The sequence below is a fragment of the Mesoplodon densirostris genome, chromosome 1, assembly GCF_025265405.1.
Source record: "Mesoplodon densirostris isolate mMesDen1 chromosome 1, mMesDen1 primary haplotype, whole genome shotgun sequence".
In the NCBI taxonomy this organism is placed as follows: Eukaryota; Metazoa; Chordata; class Mammalia; order Artiodactyla; family Ziphiidae; genus Mesoplodon; species Mesoplodon densirostris.
Window position 1 is genome coordinate 123,065,024 of NC_082661.1, and position 17,218 is coordinate 123,082,241.

General features: G+C 40.2%; 1 long non-coding RNA gene across 1 annotated transcript in view; it reads right to left on the bottom strand.

Moving 5' to 3' along the window:
- The window catches only part of LOC132484177 (uncharacterized), a 219,692-nt gene that overhangs the window by 50,823 nt on the left and 151,651 nt on the right, over positions 1–17,218 (bottom strand). Inside the window, exon 5 of the long non-coding RNA XR_009531163.1 lies at positions 10,391–10,513. This is a non-coding gene — a long non-coding RNA (uncharacterized LOC132484177). The remainder of the gene's footprint in view (positions 1–10,390; positions 10,514–17,218) is intronic.

A 17,218-nucleotide genomic window follows, 5' to 3' on the forward strand; every position in this document is an offset into this window, starting at 1 on the left:
GCTTATTCAAATATTTTGAGAAAGTCTTGTACTTCTAATATTGCACCAAGACCTCAAACGCCCTCAAGGAGCAAGCCTAGTTACAATAGAGTGAGAATCAGGAAGCGGGGTGGGGAGGACAGCAACAAACATGGAGGAAAAGGAAAGAATGAGATGAAAGAAAAATACTCAAGACTATGATACAAAAGTACCCAGCCCAGGGCCTTGAACACAGTGGGAAGTGCTCCGTAGTTGAAAAGTCTGCAACCTTTCCTGTCTCATCAGGCTGCCCTAGCATTTCTGCTGGTAAAATAACTTCCAGACAAAATCGGTAGTCATATCAAAATTAGTAGTCCTAAGTATTTTGCTGATGCTCTCTCCTTTCACAGGCAAACCTTCTGAATGCACTGTCAACACTCACAGTCTCCATTTCCTTACACCTGAATGCTCCCCACCTACTCTCTCATCTGACCTCACACCTACTGCCCCTCTGTAGCCCCACTGTAGCTGCTCTCCTTCAAGATCACTGGATGCCTTACCCAGTGGGTGAGTCTCCACCTCCCTGGCCTCCCTGAAGGATATGACACTGTCAACCAGTCTCTTCATCTTGAAACCCTCTTCCCTACCTTCCTTGCCACAGTTTTCCCTTCTTCAGTTTCCCTTCCTGGCCCCTCTTTCTTTGCTCACTGCTTTCAGTTGATGAGTTGAAGGATCTATCCTTGGTTTTCTGTCCTTCTCACAGGATATAGCCATCCTCTGCCATGACTTTAACTACCACCAACATCCAAACAAACTTTCATATTTTTCTGGTCCTCTCTGACCTACTTTTTGAGCCTCAAACCCACATAACCAACTGCATGCTGTGCCTCTCCTCTTGGATATCCCACAGGCATCTCAAATTCAACATGCACAAAACTGAATTAATTCTCTCTTACACCCTCTTCTCTCCACATCATCTGTAGTCACTCAAACCAGAACTCTGGGTGTCATCTTAGATTTCTCATTTTCCTTTAACTTCCACTCCCGCCCCTGCTATATGTCCACTGGGTCTTGGGATTTATATCTTTCAAAACTTTCTCTAATCCGCACACCCACTGCCTTAATTGCAATTCTTACGTCTTTCTTGAATTCGTTTAATAGCCTCTCAACTAGTTTTCCTGCCTCCTGTCTTGCCATCTTCTGACCCATTCTCCCCACAGATACCCAAGTGATCTTTCCAAAATGAAACTCTGGTAAGTCACTACCTTACTTAAAGCCTAGCCATTGGCTCCCCATTGCTTACACGGTGGAATAAAAACACATTTTCAGAGCCTGCCAGGGGCCCTTTGATTTGACTCCTGTATTTCATTACTACTATTCTCCCTTCCCTCTCTACAACTTACATCCTGGGCATCAAGCTTCTAGATGTTCCCCAAAGCATCATGCTGCTCCATACTTTTCCATGCTGTTCCATATATTTGCAAATGCAAACAGATTTTTTTTTTCCATTTGCCTTTCCATCTCATTCCCACCTAGACAAGTGCCTATTATTAACAAAGGCCCCATCCCTCTCCCCCTCCTCAGAGAGCTGACTACTTTCTCTGATCTACCACAGTATATCTCTGTCAGGTATCTACCACACTTATTTACATGTCTGTCTCTCTGCTAGACTGAAAAACTTAAGGGTGGGAATGACATCTTATTTGTCTTTACCCTCGCTCCGGTGTGCAGGGCCTGCCATGAAACAGGCATTTATTCCGTGTTTGATCAGTAAGAGAAGACAGTGCCTCATTATCCTTCAAATCAACCAGAATTGAAAATCCAAGAAGCCGCCTTTGATAGCGTCAAGTTGCAGTCTCAGTTGCTCAGTCTGAGCAGCTCAGCACAGCTTCCTGAGCCCTCCACCAGTTCAGAAAGCATCCAACCTGCCATGAAGTGTGCACTGCATTTGCTGAACAGGAGTCAACATCAATCCTGCTGACAGGGTGGTCTTTGCCTCCTTTCGCCCAATCTCATACCCCACGAATTGTGCATCTTAAAGGTCACGGTCATAGGTGGTCCTTATCAATCAAAGCATCAGTAGAGAAAAAAATCCCACTCTGGGACATGGTGAGACATAGTGGTTTCAAAACATTGCAGATCATTACATGAGTAATGTTAATGTGATCTCAAAATAGTAAACACACCCCCACATGGATAATGATATTACTTGCATTATCTGGAAAGGAAAAAAAAGCAACATTTGGCTGAAAGGACTATGGAAGAGATGTCTGGATGGGTCGTTCAAGTTCTATTAAGACAGGTAAATTGCATTTTTCTAACTGTCTCCCCCGAGTGTGGGCACACACACTCCCAAATCAAATCTTTCCTCTGGGGTAGGGTGTGTGATTTGGGGGAAGTTCAGGGAAGCGGGGAGCACACACATAGAGGAAGAAAACAAAGGCCTTCATTTTCTAAAACTCACTCGCTCTGATTGAGAAAGAGTTTCTCAAGAATTGTGAATGTCCTGTACAGGAAGTAACACTTCATCACACGGCTAATAATCAGCCCTGTGCTTGTCAGGGATTGGTTTTTCCCTTCTGTGGTGCGAGGATGGCCCCAGGCAAGCATGGACACCTTCCCCAACAGCCTGATAGTCATTTGAACGCATTCAGCATCCATCTTCCAGCGTGTTTGCGTGCACTGGTTCCATTACTTTAATTCACATGGGAGACTCACAACAGTGGGGTGGAGTGGGAGAAGGGTTCTTCTGCAGTTTCAAAAGGTTTATATGGAGCCAGGCTAAAGTTCTGCCCCAAATTGCCTTTTCTACAACAAAGTAGCTTGCAAGGGGCCTGCGCATGTATCAAGTCAAACAAAATGTACTTTCTTTTCCCCCTCCAGCTCACTTGCCTTTGCTTCTTCTCTCTCGGAGAAGTTCTCCCCCAGAATTCAGCATCTTGAAGGCCTCTTATCCTTAAAGAAAACAACCCAATCACTTAATTCACTCCAAGGTGCTGGCAATTCAATAAGACCAGTGTTTACATTTAGAGGAGATATGAATACTTTACCCAAGGGAATAACTCTCTAGCGGTGAAGTTTCTGGTCCTATCATGGGAGCTGGTGGGACTTTCCAGTGCCTCTCAATTCCTACTATATTGGTGACTACCAATGATGAGGGCATGTACGCATGATCCTCATGCTTGGGTCATACTTCATTCCCTGACAAGAGGCTGGTAGCTTTCCTCATGTTATCAAGTTGCTTTTATGCAGTGCCTGTTTTAGCTTTTTTTTCAGAAACACTGTGCAGAATAAGTTAAATCCCAAAGGTCCTTGTCTCACGCCCAACGAACCTTAGCATATTGGCACTCTGTCCCAGACTTCTTCGACAGAGAAGACACAGGCCAAGGAGGGACATGGAAGTTGTCATCACATGAGCCCTTAGGTTGTGTCAGTTTTTAAGACCCAAGTCATTAGGTAATCTTACAACAGATACATGAAGGTACTCATTCATTCATTTATTCAATAATCATTTATTAAGCTCCCACTGCATGCCAGGAATTGTTCCAGAGAGGCACCAAAGAACAAAAGTGACAAAGTCCCTGCCCTGGTAGAGCTTAAAGTTGGAAATTGGTTTAAACTATTTCTATCTGTCTCCAGAAAGCAGAACTGGAACAAATGGGTACGAGTCTCAGGGAAGCAGATTTCTGTTTCACATAGCATACGACCAAATATGGAATAATAATGAGCTCCCTGTTACTGGAGGGGTCTGAAAAGAAGATGCATGACTGCTTGCTGCAGAGAATCATGCATGCAGCTGGACTAGACCCACTGTCTTCAACTGTTTCTTTTAGCAGCTGGTGACTTTTCTCAAAATTTTAACCTGCAGCGCCAATATATTAAAAAGTAGAGTTGCTGTGGTTGAAGTGTTAAATATGGATCTAGAGGCCCCCTAAAGGTCACTCTGTCCAATATACCCTAGATATCCACAAGCCACTGGATGAGATGGTCATGAAGCTCCCTGTCTACCCTAGAGTTATAGGAAGATCTGTGAATCTAAGTAGGATGGCATATGTTTCTCACCAGACTCTTCCCTTCCCTCTTTCCCATTTCCACCTCTTCCTAGGAGAGAGTCTGCTGAAGCCAGAGAAAAGAGGCAGAGGCTCCAGGAGTATAACAGGACACTTAAAGAATGCTATCTGAGAATCCACCTGTATTCTTTATCTTTTAACACAAGGTTTACTTTCTAGCAGTGGACTCTCTCATCACACCCTCTCAGATGTAACAGGTGTGTTAAGGGATTGCACATTATTCTGCAGTCTGGAGCAGGAAGTTGGACATGCAGTCTCCCTTCAGATTCGGTGCCTGGAAAGTCCCATCCCCATCGGGCATACTGTGCTTGGAAAGGAAAACCTTCAGCAGGTCAAAGGACTCTAGGCAAGCAGCTATTCACTGGCTTGGGGCTGGTGATGCAATGTAGGACAGGGGAACCTCGTAACTTGGAAGAGCTTCCAGTCTTCCCAAGCATACAGCTACCACACAGAGCCTCAGGTCTGCCGAATCATAACCTTTTCCTCCTCCCAGCTAGAATTTCCCTGACAGTCCCTAAAAAGTTCACCCAAACTGGACTCACATCATCTAGCTTCATAGTCTACAAAGTTGTGAGCTAAAATAAGTGAGTCAGTTGATCTTTTCTTAAACCCACGATTTTCCAAAGTGTGTAACATACAGGAAACATGATTTGTGGCAAGATGTTAATAGGTGTTACTCAAGAGAATTCTGAAAAGTACTACTTTGAGAAACTCTGCTTTAAACAAAATTAAGCAGGTTTCATTCCTGAAGGACTTTTCAGAGCCTTGAAAATGCTAATGTGAATTGTGACTCTCTGAGAAGGGAATACAGTATATAGTATTTTCTAACTGTATTTGAACTCCAAATACTTTTTCTCACAAGACAACTTAAAGTACTCCATTTTCCTGAAACACACTTGGGAAAATGCTGTCATAAGCCAAACGCTTAACCAAATTATATGAAGTTAATCTTTTACTCAAGTAGGCCAGTATTTCCAAAGTATACCAATGTCTTATCCACCATTTTGCGAGAAAAGATTTCATATACATGAATTGTCTACATAACTGAAGCTTCAGACCCCAAAACAATTAAGCCATTTTATCTGAAAATCTTTCTAAAGTGTATATACATCTTTACTTTTGATTATGAAAAACAAAATAATTCTGAGTATAAAAGTAAACATATGCTTATTTTTAAAAGCTTGAAAATTTTGAAAAGAAAAACTAAGGCAAAAGTTACTCACAAACCTATAACTCTGTTAGCATTTGATGTAATTTCTCTAACCTTATTCTGCATGAAATGTCTGCTTTAATATAGAATAAATGACACAATTCACTTAATATTTTCTATATCATTAAACATTCTTTGAAAATATGTTGGGGCTTCCCTGGTGGTGCAGTGGTTAAGAATCTGCCTGCCAATGCAGGGGACATGGGTTTGAGCCCTGGCCGGGGAAGATCCCACATGCCACGGAGCAACTAAGCCCGTGCACCACAACTACTGAGCCTGAGCTCTAGAGCCTGCAAGCCACAACTACTGAGCCCACGTGCCACAACTACTGAAGTGTGTGTGCCTAGAGCCCGTGCTCTGCAACAAGAAAAGCCACCGCAATGAGAGGCCCGCGCACCGCAATGAAGAGTAGCCCCCGCTCACCGCAACTAGAGAAAGCCCGTGCACAGCGATGAAGACCCAACATAGCCATAAATAAATAAATAAATAAATAAATTTTTAAAAAAGAAAGAAAATATATTTTAATGGCTCTGTAAGAGTCTGTAATATAAATGTATCATACTTCATTTAACCATTACTTTCATGGGATAAATCAGTTGTTTTATTATAAATAAGGATGAACATCTTTTTTCGTAAAGAGTTGTCTCTATTTCTTTTGAATAAATACCTAAAAGTAGAATTAATATGTCAAAATATATAAGTGTCTATAGGCTCTTGATACATAGTGTTAAATTGCCTTCCAGAGGATTTGTACTATCTATATACTCCCAGCAAGTTATGAGAGTGATATTTTACCATGCCCCCACCAACATTAAATATTATCAATTTTTAAAAAACCAGTGTGAACTTGGTAAGTTAAAACTGCCATAACTGTTTTCACTTTTCATTACCAGTGAATTTAAACATTTACATATACTAATTTACCACCAATATTTTGTCCTCCTATGGACTGTCTACATATAATATACCATTTTTCTCTTGTGGCCTTAATGTTTTTCTCATTGATTTGTGTGAACTCTGTTAAGGTTATTGACGTAATTTTTGTGACAAATAATTTTCGCAGCTTGCTGTTCACCTTTTAATTTGGCTTATTATTTTTAATAGGTAAACATTAATATCTATTTATATTAAAATATGGCTCCCTTTCTGTTTTCATTCCTTCCTTTGTTTTCATGCTTAGAAAATCCTTCTCACTGAGAAATCAGATGAATATTCACTAGATTTGCCTCTAGATGTTTTATGGTTTCATTTTTTAAAATCCTCTTCTAAAAAATATGGTGCACTGCTTGTTTCTAAAACTGAATAAAACATTTTCTTTCTTTTTTAAAAAAAACACAACATTTTCTTAATGACTCAGGCAGGGTTACAGTTTTGAACAGTGTTTAAAGCTCTGTGTCATAGAACAGAACACCGCCCAGGCACCATGGTAGAGAGAATTTTCCCCATTCTCTGTGACCTCAGCCTCTGTGATTTGCTAGTTCTGTGGCTGATTTTCAGTTCTGATCTCTTCTTTTGACATTGGGCTTTCAGCTCTCATTTCCCATTGGAGATGCTATTGTGCCTATTGTCTGCCACTCAGTGCTCCCTGCTTTTAAAAGCTCATACATCAAATAACCATAGTTGTATTACCATGAACTAAGGATATGTGTAGTTGAGCCTGGGTGTGGAAGGCAGAATAATGGCCTCCCAAAGATGTTCATGTCCCAATTCCTAGAGTCTCTGAATATACTGTGCTACGTGGCAAGGGAAAATTAAGGTTGCTGATCAGCTGAGATGTGGAGATTATTCTGAATTACTGGTTGGGCTCACTGTAATCACAAGGGTACTTAGAAGTGAAAGACAGAGGCAGGAGAGTCAGTGTCAGAATGATCTGATAAGAGAAAGACTCAACCAGCCATTGCTGGCTTTGATGATTGGAAGGGGGCCACAAACAAAAGAATTCAGGCAGCTGGAAGCTAGAAGCTGGAAAAGGTAAGCAAAGGAGATTCTCCCTGAGAACCTCCAGAAAGGAATGCAGTGTTTTTGACAGCTTGATTCTAGCCCAGAAAGACCCCTCTCAAACTTCTGACCCCCCAAAATTGTAAGACAATAAATTTGTGTTGTTTTAAGCTACTAAATTTGGGGTGATTTGTTACAGCGGCAATAGGAAAACAATACACGAGGCCTAGAAGTCTGTTAAACAGAAAAAATTGCACGGGCTTTAGTGCATGACCTTGATGTCTGCCAGTTTGGCTGCTCTGAGGTTTTATTTCCACCACTCTCCCTCCTAATTATTTCCATGGTTGCTGGAAATCCAACCTACATCTTAGATCAGAGCCTAAGTAGGGCATTTCTATTTTACAAGAACTGGTCCCTACAAATTAAGTTGCAAACATTGGGTCAAAGGGTGAAGTAGAAGGAAGCTTCAGAGACACAGTATTTTTAAAGTTTTTCAGAGAAATCACAAGGCTGGACCATCTGCTCAGTTTGGAAGAAAGACCATCCAAGAGAGGGTCATGACCCCTGGCCTGGGTGAGAGCATCACTGTTAAATTAACATCTGCACTGAGTCAGATAACCATCACTGTCTTTAGGTAAAATCCTCTCTGTCTCTAAAATACTGGGTACTTCATCGGCATGAGATGCAAAGAATCCACTTAGCAGAGTCTTCTGGGAGTAAGGCTGGGAGGTTAAATGGATTCTGTGCCACCAAGAGCCTTGGATCCAGACTGAATGATAGAGCATGAACTAAGTCAATAAAAACTCAGGTACTCCTCAAGAATAGTACACAGATAAGAATAAGGGAGGATCAGGGAAGAAGGTGCCAGCATTGGGCAGAGGGAACTTGCCTCTAAAATGCATCAAGATGTTTGCCCAGTGGCCTAAGTGGAGACTGCACTTGGATAATTTGTTGTGATGGATGTTGAATAAGAATTTGAAGAGTGTGTGGTATTTATCTCTGTATTCCTAATGTCTACCACAGTGTCCTGCATGTAGTAAGTGCTCAATAAATTCTTGTCATGAGAATGAACAAATGAATGAATGAATTTAGTAACCCTCTGCCATCTTTAAATCCTACCCTGGGGCTAATAACAAAGATCTCATATCACTCCTTAATAAAAGTTTTCAACCTTAACATAAAAGACTAATACATGCAGCTCTACTCAAGTTAAACTTAGGATGCAAAAAATGCAATGAGGAAGTATTTTATTAATATATTAGAATTCTTTTTATTACAAGGGAAGGAAAAAACTGGCTTTCTCTGAGTTATAAGATTTGGGGTGATAGTTAAGAAAGAAAAGCAAAATGCTTCAAGGTAGAGAATAATAATTATATCATAATGTCATAATGTAATATGTAGTTTTAATAACTTAATGCATGTATGGCATTTAGAGAGCAGTGCCTGATGTAAATGCACTCAATAGATGGTGACTATCATTTTACTCTTCAACATTTTTACAGGTTCTCCAATGATTAAAATGTAGTGCTCAGAAAAAATAATAATTCAAAACCATTATTACAATAAGACTGAAGAATGTATAGGTTTGTTAATTTATGAGAAAGAAAAGTAACTAATGGATGATGACAAGACTATCCTTACATGCATACACTGGCATACACGATATGCACAGTTATAAAAATGAGGGCATTGATTTAAATATATTTTCTTGGCTGTGTTCATTACTTAAAGGATCACATAGTGAATCCATTACTAAAGTAAAGAATACTTCTTCAAGGTGGTATTAATACTATAAGTTTTGAATGTGTTGATCTTTATATATAAATAGGACACTTCAGGATAAATAAACCAAATAAGTTTAACTCAGGGTCTAGAAACATGAGCACCAAGATGAAAGGTAACATACAGATCTGATATATAGGACAGTGTTGTTTAAGCCGTATCCTTAAGGTAATAAAATTCACTTTCAAAGTACTTACTGGGGCATTTGAAGACTCACAGGGAATTACTAGACCCAAAAGTAAGAAAAGATCAACTCTTCTAAAAAATAAAATAAAAAACACAAACTAATTAAAAAAAAAAACCCTCCCAGTTAGGAACTTTGACTCCATGTTTGCTGTGATGGAGGAGGAGAGAGGTCAGATCCATTTGTCGTCATCAAGAAAGCAATAGGATGGGTGTGGGTCTGAGGTTGCCAGTGTAGACTAACTAAGTGATCTACATTTAATATAAATGACTACATAGCTTTCTCCTTTCTTGATTACCAAAGAAAGGTGGCAAATGTACAATTTTAACACCACTGGGCTAGAGTTATTCCAGCACTTCCTTCTCTCCAAAGTCCCTAGACATGCCGATAGCCCTTGTTCTGGAGATAAATGCATCAAGACCTAAGTGATGCCATTTGAGGCCCAAATTGGTTTTACAATTGACTGATGTGAGCACCATTTTCCAGCTCACATTTGTGGAAACCTACAAAGAAGAGAGTAGGTTCTTCTGTTTCTCAAAAGAAGACTTCTGAGCCCTTGGAAAAGAAGTTGCTGATACTGGCAGCTAGTAGGGGTTCACTGATAAAGAGTTATGCCAACCAATTGCACTTTGTTTTTGTTGGGGCTTCTAGAGCATTTAGTGAAAGAAGCAGCAAAGACATTGTGTACCTTGATTTCAGCAAAGCATTTGACAAGGTCTCTCATAATGTCCTTGTGGAAGCTGTGGTCTGGAGGGTAGAACAGCTGATGGACTGTCCTTTCAATGGCCAAAGAACACTGACTGGTGGGCTGACCAGGATGGAGTCTCTCCATTTAGATGCTTCAAGGCAATACTGTCCCAGTACTTTCATCAAAGATTCAGATGAAGCCTGGATTAGATTACCCAGCATGCTTGCTACCATTGGGAAGAGTTATAATTCATGATCCTGGTGGCAACCAAGCAAAGGGAACAGAAGAGTCGCAAGGTGCATCATTAGTTTGGGCCATAGGGAGGTGTCCAAATCTGGCTGGAAATCAGAAACACCCGGGACGATGTTGAAAAATATGGACACTCAAGGCCTTACCCCAGACCTACTTAACTAGAATTTCAAGAGATAAAGTCCTAGCATATGTATTAAAAAAAAAAAAAAGGCGATTCACAGGCAATCAGCCCAGGTCCCCACTTTCAGAACCACTAAATTAATGGTATTTAGTAAAGACGTTTTTCCAGAGTCATAAATGGTCCTTACCTGGTAGTCTAGAGATCTTCATGGGCTTTCAAATTATAAGAAAATCCTTCCCTACACTCTGGCTCCATCCAGCCTTGACTCTTCCTCATGGGGGCAGGGCAGGGGAGAGGAAGAGCACAGCATCTGGTAAAGAGAGCACAAGTTGATGTCAGCCAGACTTGGAGTCAAGCCTTGTTTCTGTGACCTACCAGCTGTGCAAGAGGGTCTATGCCTCCATTGCCTCATCTTAAATTGCAAGGATTTAATGAGACACACATGTAAAAGTTCTGCCTGGCACATAGGTGGTCAATTAATGCCAGCTATTATTATTAATAGACTGTTTGGCAAACTCCTCAATTCTGTGGATCCCAAGTCTTCAGTTTTACCAAAACATGCCTTTTCGGCAGCTCTGTCCAGAGAAGGAAAGAAGCCACCATATATTGACCATCAACTGTGTGCTGGGTATGAGGTCCCTCTCAGATCTAATCTTATTTCCTTCCTTGTCACCCAAACCCTCATTTTCGCACATGTGGAGCCTGAGGCTCAGAGAGGTTAAATGACTTCCCCCGAGGCACCCAGCTAGAAAGGGTCAGACACCAAGAATCTGGCTAATAAACTTGCACTGAGGATTCTCCGCAGCACTTTCTTAATGGTTAATATAAGGAGTGGAGAAAGCTTTGCCCTTTAAAAAAATCTAAAGAGAGACATTTTGAAACTGCGAGGGAGGGGGGAAGTTATACCACCTACACTCTCCATTATCTGAACACTCAACAATTACCCAGAGGAAAAGCCCTACAAACAGGCAGTCATTGCTGGCTTGCTCACTCTCTTTTTCACACACACACACACACACACACACACACACACACACACACCCCATAAGGATCCCTGGCCACCTTATTTAAAATTACAAAACCTCCCCCATAACACTCTTATTTCTTCCCTTGCTTTATTTTTCTTCTTACCACTTAATCACTACATCACATATTGTCATTTTGGTTATTTATGTTGTTTATTGGGATTCTTCCCCAGTAGAGTGTTAGCTCCTTGAGTGAAGGAATTTTTGTCTATTTTGTTTATTCCAATATACACATGCCTAGAACAGGGAGGCACACATTGACATTCAATAAATATTTGTGGCATGAATAAATGAATGAATGGATAGGTGAATGGTTGAATAAAAAGTCTAGAAAAGTACCAATCATAATTTTGACAAAATTCAACACCCATTTATGATAAAAACTCTCCAGAAAGTGGGCATAGAGGGAACCTAGCTCAACATAATAAAGGCCATATATGATAAACCCAGAGCAAACATCATTCTTGATGGTGAAAAACTGAAAGCATTTCCTCTAAGATCAGGAACAAGACAAGGATGTCGACTTTCACCACTATTATTCAACATAGTTTTGGAAGTCCTAGCCATGGCAATCAGAGAAGAAAAATAAATAAAAGGAATCCAAATTGGAGAAGAAGGAAAACTGTCACTGTTTCAAAAGACATGACACTATACATAGAAAATCCTAAAGATGCCACCAGAAAACTACTAGAGCTAATCAATGAATTTGGTAAAGTAGCAGGATACAAAATTAATGCACAGAAGTCTCTTGCATTCCTATACACTAACGACGAAAGATCAGAAAGAGAAATTACAGAAACAATCCCATTTACCATTGCAACAAAAAGAATAAAGAACCTAGGAATAAACCTACCTAAGGAGGCAAAAGCCCTGTATTTAGAAAACTATACGATACTGGTGAAAGAAATCAAAGATGACACAAATAGATAGAGAGATATACCATGTTCTTGGATTGGAAGAATCAATATTGTGAAAATGACTATACTACCCAAAGCAATCTACAGATTCAATGCAATACCTATCAAATCACCAATGGCATTTTCCACAGAATTAGAACAAAAATTTCACAATTTATATGGAAACACAAAAGACCCCGAATAGCCAAAGCAATCTTGAGAAAGAAAACGGAGCTGGAGGAATCAGGCTCCCTGACTTCAGACTATACTACCAAGCTACAGTAATCAAGACAGTATGGTACTGCCACAAAAACAGAAATATAGATCAATGGAATAAGATAGAAAGTCAAGAGCTAAATCCATGCACCTATGGTCACCTAATCTATGACAAAGGAGGCAAGAATATACAATGGAGAAGACAGTCCCTTTAATAAGTGGTGCTGGGAAAACTGGACAGCTACATGTAAAAGAACAAAATTAGAACACACCCTAACACCATACACAAAAATAAACTCAAAATGGATTAAAGCCCTAAGTGTAAGACCAGACACTATAAAACTCTTAGAAGAAAATATAGGAAGAACACGCTTTGACATAAATCACAGCAAGATCTTTTTTGACCCACCACCTAGAGTAATGAAAATAAAAACAAAAATAAACAAATGGGACCTAATGAAACTTAAAAGCTTTTGCACAGCAAAGGAAACCATAAACAAGATGAAAAGACAACCCTCAGAATGGAGAAAATACTTGCAAATGAAGAAACTGACAAGGGATTAATCTCCAAAATATACAAGCAGCTCATGCAGCTCAATATAAAAAAAAAAACCCAATCAAAAAATAGGCGGAAGATCTAAATAAACATTTCTCCAAAGAAGACATACAGATGGCCAAGATGCACATGAAAAGATACTCAACATCACTAATTATTAGAGAAATGCAAATCAGAACTACAATGAGGTATCACCTCACACCAGTCAGAATGGCCATCATCAAAAAGTCTACAAACAATAAATGCTAGAGAGGGTGTGTAGAAAAGGAAACCCTCTTACACTGTTGGTAGGAAGGTAAATTGATACGGCCACTATGGAGAACAGCATGGAGGTTCTTTAAAAAACTAAAAGTATAGCTACCATATGACCCAGCAACCCTACTACTGGGCATATAGCCTGAGAAAACCATAATTCAAAAAGACACATGCACCCCAATGTTCACTGCAGCACCTATTTACAATAGCCAGGACATGGAAGCAACCTAAATGTCCATCAACAGACGAATGGATAAAGAAGTTGTGGTACATATATACAATGGAATATTACTCAGACATAAAAAGGAATGAAATTGGATCATTTGTAGAGATGTGGATGGACCTAGAGACTGTCATACAGAGTGAAGTAAGCCAGAAAGAGAAAAACAAATATTTTATATTAACGCATATATGTGGAATCTAGAAAAGTGGTACAGACGAACCTATTTGCAAAGCAGAAATAGAGACATAGATGTAGAGAACAAATGTGTGGACACCAGAGTGGGGAAAGGGGGGGTGGGATGAATTGGGAGATTGGGATTGACATATATACATTGGTAGGTATAAAATAGATAACTAATGAGGACCTGCCATATAGCACGGGCAACTCTGTTCGGTGCTCTGTGGTGACCTAAATGGGAAGGAAATCCAAAAAGGCGGGGATATGCATATGCATATGGCTGGTTCACTTCACTGTGCAGCAGGAGCTAGCACAACACTGTAAAGCAACTATACCCCAATTAAACAAAAAAGAGTTGAAAGTAATTACAACCTCTTTAAATAGCTGCATTGTTCTGGTTTTTCTATTTAAATATGTATTATTTGTATAATAATAGTTTTCAAAAATGTAACCTCAATTGTCCAGGTTATTAACAATTTGAAGCTGAAGTAAGAGCAGATAGGATGCAGTTTATCTTCTATAGCTCAAATGTGATAGATATTTTCCACAGGCCCCCTGGAATCCACCCTCCATCTTTCCTCACTGCTCTATGCCCTGGGATGTCGACCTTTTTTAACTGAATCAATAAGCTTGCTTAACCTTTGGCTTCTAGCTGGGAAAAGAATAAGGCTGGGCAGCTCTCAGGCCCTCAGGCTGCTGCAGATGCACTGTGTCCCTCTACTGGAGGCCCCAGTATATCGGGCACCTTCTCGATATCCCTAATCTCTCCAGGTTCTATAACTGCTCCCACTCTTGCCTCCCTCAGGCCTAGGAATGTAACAGCTCTCCATTTTGCATGACCTGGAATGCTTCCCTTCCTTTGCAGGTCATCTTAACTCTGCCCACACCTTTTAAATAATCCCTTTATTAAATTTTCCTCAATTACCCACTTAGGTATGCCATCAGTTCCTTGCTGGATTTGTGACTGATAGAGTGAAATGGGAAATATGCTTACAGTTGGAAGAGGTGAGTCCTACTACAAGTTTCACCATTGGCTTGCTCAAGGCTAAGCAACCACTGGTCTACATTCAGTTTCTTCACCTGAAAACTAAGAAAACTGGGCAAGACAGCCTCCAACATTCTGTGATTTTTAAGCACTCTGCTTAGAGAACCAAGTAGTTACTTCCCCACTGGTTAGAAAGTGTTAACTTGATCCAGATTCTGCAAAGGGCCAGTCTTCCAGGAACTTATCCACAAGGGTTGTAGCTATACTACTCACAATAAAGCTGAGCTCGGCAATAATAAAGCCAGGAAAATCCAGGCCTATCTTTGCCCTCACTACAGCTTAAAATCAGTAATTTCCTGGAAAACTGAGGCTACATTTTTTTTTAACATCTTTACTAGAGTATAATTGCTTTACAATGGTGTGTTAGTTTCTGCTTTATAACAAAGCGAATCAGCTATCAGCTATATACATGTATTACATATATCCCCATATCTCCTCCCTCTTGCATCTCCCTCCCACCCCTCTAGGCTACATTTTTAAAGAACTGTTATTATACAAATAACATATATTTATAATAGAAAAACCAGAATTTGAAGCTATTTAAAGAGATGAAAATTACTTTCAACATTTACAATTGATACTTTTCTAGATTTTTTTCTATTCACTCATTTATTCCACAAATATTTGCTGAATGCCAGTATATGCCTGGCTGTTCTAGGCATGTGAATAGTGTTGCATTATTGTGAAGTACTTGTGTTGCCAAACCAGAATTCTGGATGCTACTTCAATTCTCCACTTTGCCTAAGTATAATATTGGAAGAATTATATAATCCCTGCTCTTCTTTGGTCAGTGTGTACACAGGACACTTAAATTCCTGGAAAAGTGAATTTTTTTTTTGGCTGGTAGGACCAAGTCGAAACTTTCTGCCATTGACTTAGCTTCCTTGTCTTAGACACAGCCTCAAGCTTCTAGCCAGAAAGCCTTCTCTATCACCAACCCAAAAGTGTCAACAGTAAAAACAAATGACGAATAAAGGGACCCTTCCAGGGAGTGGGAATTGTTTATCCAAATAACATTGGAGGATTTGGAGTAGTATCTTTGAAAGTCAGAGTAGGTTCAAGGCAGTGAACTCCTTTATTGGGTGTGACTGGAAAAATAGAACTGCCCAAGCAGACACAGTGACTGTTGGAGTAGGCTGCACATGCAGCTGTGGTAGGACAGGGCTGTCTGACTCCCACCTTCATTTCATCTCTCTCCATCCTAACACCAGTGAAGGAAAGTTTTGTTTAATTTTGAAAAACATTGCCCCAACGTTATGCTCTGAGAAGTATTAGTATCAGCAAAAAACGGACTTGTCTATCTTACTGACATTCTCTTTTGAGGCCTATCAAAGACCTAGGCTTACTTCCGTGAGGGCAGAAAACAACCAGCATGGCCCCTCAAGGATGAAATCAGGAATGATCATCACCTTGTTTTTGACCATTCAAGGCTTCCTGATACTTACTGTTGAAAAAGTGTCTGTCACATAATAATGGTTCACGAAATTTTGTTAATAATGAGTGAATAAATTACTCTTAATTAAACCATATTTTAATATCTAATATTTAGAAATATTTAACATTTATCAACAATGTTTTGAAGTTATGAGGTATAAACAGAATGGGAAGGAAAAAGGACAGGGAGAAGGGGGTTCCGGAGTCCAACAAGTCAGACTGCACGGACCACAGGACAACCTGCTCTGTTTTGTACCAGACTCCCCTGTAAATTGGGATAATGGTAACTTCCCCATATGGCTGTTGTGGGTTTTAAATGACTTAATTATGCAAAATGTTTATAACAGGGCCTGGCACATGGCAAACTGTCAATAAACGTTACCCTCTCTTCCTCCTCCTCCTCCACTTCCTTCTCTCCATATACTCAAGATTTTCTGATCTGCCCCTGGAATTCCATCCTCCTGCTGGTAATCAACTGTACCTGTGGACCCTTCCATATATTATGGGATACACTGATGGTGCTTCACAGTACCTACGTTAGAAATATTTGAAAATTTTAAATAAACTTGACACTGAAATTAGCTTCACTCAGCAATGATACCATCTCAGACATTCCTCCTGGGTCAAATACTGCCACTGTGCAGAGAGAACAATGAAGCAACATGGCCACAGTCAATCTGGTGACTGAAAAGGCAATTTAGGTTCTTACTCTCATTCATCCAACAAATATTTGTTAAATGGCAGGAACACCAGGCAGAAATCAGACACTGATCTCATCTTAATACAAATTTCCATCCGAGGGTGGGGAAAAATGAGACAGAGATTGTTAATATAGGTAGAAAGTGATGTAAACCACAGAGAAGCACAGCTAGAGTGCTATGGACCTCTAGTGTCAGGAGAGACTGGTTTCTGCTGGGGACTCAAGGAAAGAGAGCACAGTTCACACAGATGCAGGTCACCAACGTGTGCCATGGGTAGTGACTCATCTCATCTTAAGACGGATGCATGAGGATTTGGTCTTTGCCTAGGTGGTTTTCCTCCAGAATTGTAATGCAGGCCATGTTTGTCACGCCTTATACCTTTATACCAGCAGTCCCTACCACCACCACCATAACTCTCCCAGCCATTGCAGCAATGCATCCAGACCTGGATCTGGACCCACACTCCTTAACATCATCATCCTGATGG